The sequence below is a fragment of the Sitophilus oryzae genome, unplaced genomic scaffold (assembly GCF_002938485.1).
Source record: "Sitophilus oryzae breed Bouriz unplaced genomic scaffold, Soryzae_2.0 scaffold_1701_pilon_pilon, whole genome shotgun sequence".
In the NCBI taxonomy this organism is placed as follows: Eukaryota; Metazoa; Arthropoda; class Insecta; order Coleoptera; family Curculionidae; genus Sitophilus; species Sitophilus oryzae.
Window position 1 is genome coordinate 1408139 of NW_022146393.1, and position 7288 is coordinate 1415426.

The window sequence follows — 7288 nt, forward strand, 5'->3', positions numbered from 1 at the left end:
TTGGCTATAACTCAGTAATTTTTCGAAGAAAAGATATTATAGCTTATATCACTAAAAAGCATAAAAAATGGCGTTTTTTATGAAGTCATGGCCAACTATGGTTTCCATTTAAAAAAATCTATGTTTGTCATATGTCAAAAATGACAGGCTTTAAGAAAAAACGGAGGACACAGTCTCATTAAGGATGTAATTATCTGCAACTTTTATCTGAAAACTTTTTGTCTAAAATAGGTTATAATGGAATTAGGGACAATTTTTAAAATAGCCGAAATTTGTTTTTTCGAAATATCTAGTAAGTCATGAAATTTTTCAAAAATCTGAAAGGCGCATATTTATGACCCCACAAAACTGCAATTCTTTCCCCATTTAACCGACTCTCTATCTCCAGTAGTTTCCGAGATACCCATAGAGAACATCGTAGGAAACTCACCCTGTATATACATTGCGTTTTTAGAATTATTAGTAAAGCCACTGCATTCTTCGGTATACCCTTAAAAAAATTCAGGAGAATGAACCTGCGGTACTAAAAGGTTTTTTCAATTTTCAAAATGTTCAAAAAATTTAAACCTTTTTACAATTTATTTACAGGAAGACCCTGCATTAGATTGCATTGCATAAGCACTAAAACTAACATGTACAGATACAGTCATTTTTAATTTGAAATCAACCCGCTTCAATCAATGTTTCAACGGAAAAATCACTATGCACGTGTCTGGTAAGTATGTATGGTCTAAAGTTTACTCCACCTGTCTAGGAGACCCATTTCCGCAAGCATAAAAACATAATTTTACTCTCTCCTGGCCGTGTCGGAATCGTAATAATATCGAAGTCGGCACCTAAAAAGGGCCGCTCAACGCCGGTTTGTTGCCGGGGCAAGATTTGAAGCATTGCAATGCCGGTGAAATTGATACTGTTAATAGATTATTGCTAGTTAATTTAAATTTGCAGAATTATAGAGATATATAAAATTAAACATTTAATGGGTTTAACGCAAATTTTAAGAAAAAATTAAATAAGAAGATACTGAGAAGAATTTAAATAAGAAATTTTAGAATCACTTTTGATACCACAGTACCTACATCGGATATATCGTTTATGAGTAGAGATACAAAGATGCGGTTTGACGCCTCTATTTATTAGCCATTATTTAAATTTTTAACACAAATCGATTTAATTTGAAAGAGTATTAAAATTTATTTAATTTAATTAGTTTATCCATATCCAGATAATTTTTATTTCCATTTTGTCTTGATAAACGGTACTCAAAAATTGAACTTGAGCCGCAGTTCTTGGACATGTAGACTAGTCCCTTTCTCGGAAATTTTAAGTTTGAGAAGCATTTCATATTACTTTTTGGAAACTATCCTTTTCCCCCTAATTCGACCACGCTGAATCAGATTCTGCCTGTTGCCAGAGCGAAATCTCAACCGGAAGTGAGATATTCAAGATGGCGGCTAAGATAGCGGATTTTTTTGAAATTCGATATTTTTAGAGTTCCCATTGACATAGAAAAGTGACTGAGGTGTCTAAATACATATTTTCGAACATGACTAATTCAAAAATGTACAGTAAAATTTATTTGGAAAACGTTTTATGTCGAAATTAAAAAAAAAACATGAATTTTAACCGACATGCCTAAAAAATATGTTTTTAAACATGAGGAAATCAAAAATATGTTAACAAAAAAACTTTTGGGCTAATCTTTATTGTTAATTACAAAAAAATATATTCAGGCCGAATTTAGGTAGACACTTTTACATGGAGTACACAGCTTTAAGCATTTTACATTTCCCTTCCTACAACTGCAGGTCTTGGTATTGCAACAAGTTTTGCAATGGCAAATTACAAATTCCAGGCAAATTGTAGGTATTCTTGGTCCTCAAAACTGCAAAGTCATCTGATCGGAAGCTAGCTTCTACTTCAGCAGGCAACTAGTGCATGTCGGCAATGTAAACAGAGAGGGATTTCAAGTAGTTTCCAAGATCATATAGAGCTATATAAGGCAGCATGTCTGCCAGGGCGCCACGGTAGGATTCCCAATCACCTCCTCGTATTCCTCTTGTAAACATAAGTAGAGTTAAGACCATTTCAATGTACGTCCACCACAGAGAGAAGTTTTTATCTTCTTCAGATCTTTGCTGTAGGAATGTTGAAAAATACTTCAGAAAAACTGGAGAACTTAAGTAATCTTTAAGTTCATGAATACGTGCAGCATTTTTAGATAAGTTCTCAGCTTCGGGCAAATCTTGTTCATCTAGAAACTCCAGGAACAATCGGTGTAGAAGTCTCCAAAAGGCTTGTAAAATTAATTTGTGGGCTCTCATTCCCTTTTCATAGGCTTTACCGTCGAGAACTTTAGCCACAGATCCTTCGGCAAGTAAACCACTTGCTAGCCATAAGTCAGCAAGGCCACTGCCTGATATGTGCTTTCCAATTACCTGCATGAAGTTAAGAGCAATGTGCAGACCACCCGTTCTTAGGACAATTCGATCTTTGAAAACTTCTGAGTGCCACCGAAGCTCTACCAGCTTGCAATACACTTCTTGATCAGCGGTAAGAACTACATGTTTCTTGCCAAGTTTATTAGCTAAGGAAATGCATCTTTCAAGAACACACAATTCATGTGTCGGATTTAATATTAATGGTAAAAATCCCATGGCTGAAACATCAGGGTTGGAGTTAGTTTCATTCCTGTTAAATTCATTCCAGCCGATTTTCGTTTCATTCTCTACCCTAGAAATGACAAAAGAAGAATTGAACACTGCTTTTGGCATTTCCTCATAACTAAAAGGATTTGAAGAACCATACAAGGATATATCTACTGACCTATCAAAGCGCGGTTCCTGCTTGGGAAGATAAGGAACAAGTGGTAACTCATGCAATTGTTTAGGTATCTGAAGAGTGGTTTCCTTTGCGAGGCAAACATCTTTCAGAAAGTGAGATGTTTCAATACTTGTTGGGGGTTTATTTGAAATGCCACCATTTGAGTTCCATGAAAAGTTTCTTTTCCATCAAGTGTATCTATTTATAATGTCGATGTTGTCAGCCGTAACGTGAAGAATAGGGTCGCAATTTTCCAAAACAGATGTTTTGAAATTTAGAGGAACCACAGCACCTGTTTCTTTTTTTTAAATTTTTCAAAGTCATAGACGCTAAGGTACAATTTGCCTTCAATACATTTTTTATGTCAACTGTCAGTTTCTATTTGTTTTTCTTTATTTACACTGTGCTTCTGGCGAAATACAATGAGTAATAATATAATAACCAATGAATGTATTAAAAATAGTAGCTCATTGTATAAAATTCATGTTTTTTTTTTTAAATTTCGTCATAAAAAGTTTTCCAAATAAATTTTAGTGTAAAGTTTTGAATTATTCATGTTTGAAAATATCTATTTAGACACCTCAGTCACTTTTCTATGTCAATGGGAACTCTAAAAATAACGAATTTCAAAAAAATCCGCCATCTTAGCCGCCATCTTGAATATCTCACTTGCGGTCTTTGAATAAGAAGACTAAGGAAGGACCATATCAAAAATCTTAGGTACACCGCGATGGGCCTCAAATATGGCCGACTTAAATTCCGGTTTATCAGTGTCGTTCTAATTTTATTTAAAAAATGTAAAACTATGATGTAGGGTAGACGTGGGGTAGACTCAATAATTTGTTGTTTTATTTTACGTTGTGAATAAATGTTGGTAGTTATTAAAATTGTTATAAAAATATATAATTCTAATAAAAATAGATAAGTTATAATAAGTATTTATTAACACAAACATCCGATACGCTACTGAAGCAGGTAAGTCAAATTAACGTATCTAAATTCTTTGACATCTAATCTTTGACAAGTAATAAATAAAAGCTAAAATGCAAGAAAAATATATAATTTAGTTAATTTAAGTGAATTTCATAAATGATCGGTTTACTACACGTATGTATATTATATAGTCACTTACTAGCGAAAAATTGTTCCATTATTTCACTCAATTTTTGCCGAGATCTACCGCACGCTACACAACCAACTATTTTAGAGTCTTTTTCGATAAATCGCGATAGTGTCACTGTTAATTTAAGTTCTGCCACAATTTCCATCTAGATTTACTACCTTTATACAACTATCAGTAGTAGAATAAATAATAAATAACATAAAATAAGCTCCGTAAAGACTGACAAATCCACAAAATTTCAAATCAAATTCAAATGTGTCAAATGAATCGTCAAACAGAACTCTCAAGGATCCCCACCCTAGAGAGCTTTTATGGTGGCTTTTCCGCCCACCATGCATGAATACATGGATAGCATTATGCTCCTTCCTTAGTCTTCTTATTCATAGCTTGCGGTTGAGATTTCGCTCTGGCAACAGGCAGATTCGGATTCAGCAAGGTCGAATTAGGGGGAAAAGGGTAGTTTCCAAATGTAATATGAAATGCTTTTCAAACTGTTTTAGAGGAACCTTTTTTAAATTTTGTTACTAGTCTAATGAGCAAACAGGCAATCATAGTTATATTTCACATAAAGAAACTAGCGTAGAATAGTCAATAATCAAAGTTTGACGTCGAATAAATTATTTAATTGTATTATCTAATTTAAACCGGCTGGTCTATATTAAAAAGCTAAATAATTCATTTTTACCTTGCTTATGAAAATAAGTATAGAGTACATTATTTTTTACAAAGCCCGTAACAAGGCAAATAAAATAAAAAATAATATACAGGGTATCCCATTAAAAAAAACATAAGTTCTCACTTTTTCGATAAGCTATAAATTAACCGAGATATAAAGAGGGTCAAAATATATACACTCAGATGCAAAAAAAACGCAAGGGAGAAAATTTTGATCAAATTTAAAGTGTTGTATTTTTGTCCTAATTTTAGCCCTATTTTCATGAATTTTTTAGCAGGCTGTATATAATTATATCAACTTTAATTTGTAAACTCAGCTTTTTATAAACTTTAGTATTTGGCATATTATACAGGGTTAATCGAGGGGTTGCTTTTTTACCCTAACTTTAAAACATCCTGTGCAATAATTTCGAATGTAAATTTTCCTAAAATATAATTTTACGGTGAGAACCATGTCTTCTGAGCATTTCGCTTTTTGGATCATGTCAATACATGCCTTGGTTAATTTTTAAGAGCGAAATGAACTTGCCACCAACAATTTGCATTTTTTTTCAATTATCATTTCTTTTTTGAAGTTATTTTTTAATGTGACAAGGCGGCTTTGGTGATTATTATGAACTGTATACTACTATGCAATGAACTGCCCATCATGTTCGACTTTGGGAAATGCTTGGCAAGAGGGTTAGAGGTCGCGAAGCAGTACCAGCTTGATTTAATGAACTTCGCTTGGTCCTTCAAGAAGAATGGGAAAACATAACGCAATATGATAATATGCAGCCTCAATGACAGTATGAACGGACACATACGGTCAATTATAGCAGCCAAGGGCGGCAGTACAAAGTATTAGGGTATTTTTTACGATTTTTTTTTCTGTTTGTATACTTGAGTTTTACAGATGTTTTCTTTAATATCTTTAGTTCTGTTATCGTTATTAATATTTATTAAAACCCGGACTGTATCGTTAGTCTTTAACGTTTTTTTAATTCAGTATAGAGTATCCAGTGCAATGTAATATGACGTTACGACAATAGTCACCAAAACCATTTCGTCATATTAAAAAATTACATCAAAAAGTAATAATAATTAAAAAAATTGCAAATTGATCTTACCATTTCATTTCGCTCTTAAAAATTAATCAAAGCATGTATTGACACGAATCAAAAATCAAAATGCTCAGGAGACATGGCTCTGACCGTAAAATTATATTTTAGGAAAATTTACAGACGAATTTATTGCACAGGGTATTTTAAAGTTAAGGTAAAAAAACAACCCCTCGATTAACCCTGTATAATATGCCAAATACTAAAGTTTGTAATAAGTTGAGTTTAGAAATTAAAGTTGATATAATTATATACAGCCTGCTAAAATATCATGAAAATAGGGCTAAAAATAACAAAAATATAACACTTTAAATTTGATTAAAAATTTATTATATATGTTGCGTTTTTTTGCATCTGAGTGTATATTTCCAAATTCGCCATGTATTCCAGGAACTAAAAAGGCTAGGACAAATCTGTGTTTCCATCCTTAGTTTCCATCGTGTTTCCATCGTTAGTAACTTTAGTTGGTCCAGCTGCCACTGGATGACATACCAAGAATGCACAACTGAACTTGAGAAACACTTCACTGTATTGAATAAAAAGGATTGAAAAAGAGAAACGTTTGCTCAGCATGTAAAAGACCATACCATAATGTGGTATACTGATGCTTTCAATACCAAAGCAGGGACAGGAATATGAGTATTTAGGCCGAAAACTAAATACTCCGAACCAATGGGCACCTACCCCATCATCCTTGAAGCCCCAGCATCCATTTACGCTAACGAAAGATGCGTTCATTTTATCTTAGATAGGAACTTTCGAAAACAGGAAATAGGCATCTTATCCGATAGTCAAGCAGCACTAAAAGCAATCAACAATTAACTAACCATCAATTCGAAGTTGGTCAAAGAATGCCTCTCAACTTAAGAGACGCTGAACAAATTAGGCAAAAGCTTACTAAAGTACTCCTACTCTGGGTGCCAACAAAGAAGAATCGAAGAACAATCTTCGGATTGTCACGGGGTTTTTAACAGGACACTGTCTCCTCAATGAACACCTCAGTAGATTGAAACTAAGAAAAAACGGTGAATGCAGATTCTGTGGGGGAAAATAGGGAAACACCAGTACACCTCATCACTGAGTGCGACGAGACGACAACCATTCGTGCCATAAACTTTGGTACGACTGATATTGGAGATGGAGAACTACCCTCTATAAAACCGTCCCAGATACTGGCTTTTGTCAAAGCCCTGGGACTGTATGATGAGTTATAACTCAAGAAAGGGGGACACAATAGATGTGTAAGGGCGTAGTGATTAACCCCCCTCCCACTCATTCTAAATTCTAAAAAATTCTACTCTGGGTTCTCGCTCACCAAGGGATAGAAGGCAATAAAAAAGCAAACGATCTAGTTAGAAAAAAGGAGCGAACACTCCACTAACTGGACCAGAACCGTTCTGCTTCTCAAGTGGAAACCAACTTAAAGCAGAACTCAAGAACCTGGAAGACTTCATCCGTAACCTGGAATGGGAATCCTCCAACGGTCTAAGACACTCGAAAAAGTTTTTCAGAACTTACAACAAAAAAAGTCAAAGATTTTCCTTTATTTAAGTAAGAACAATCTTCG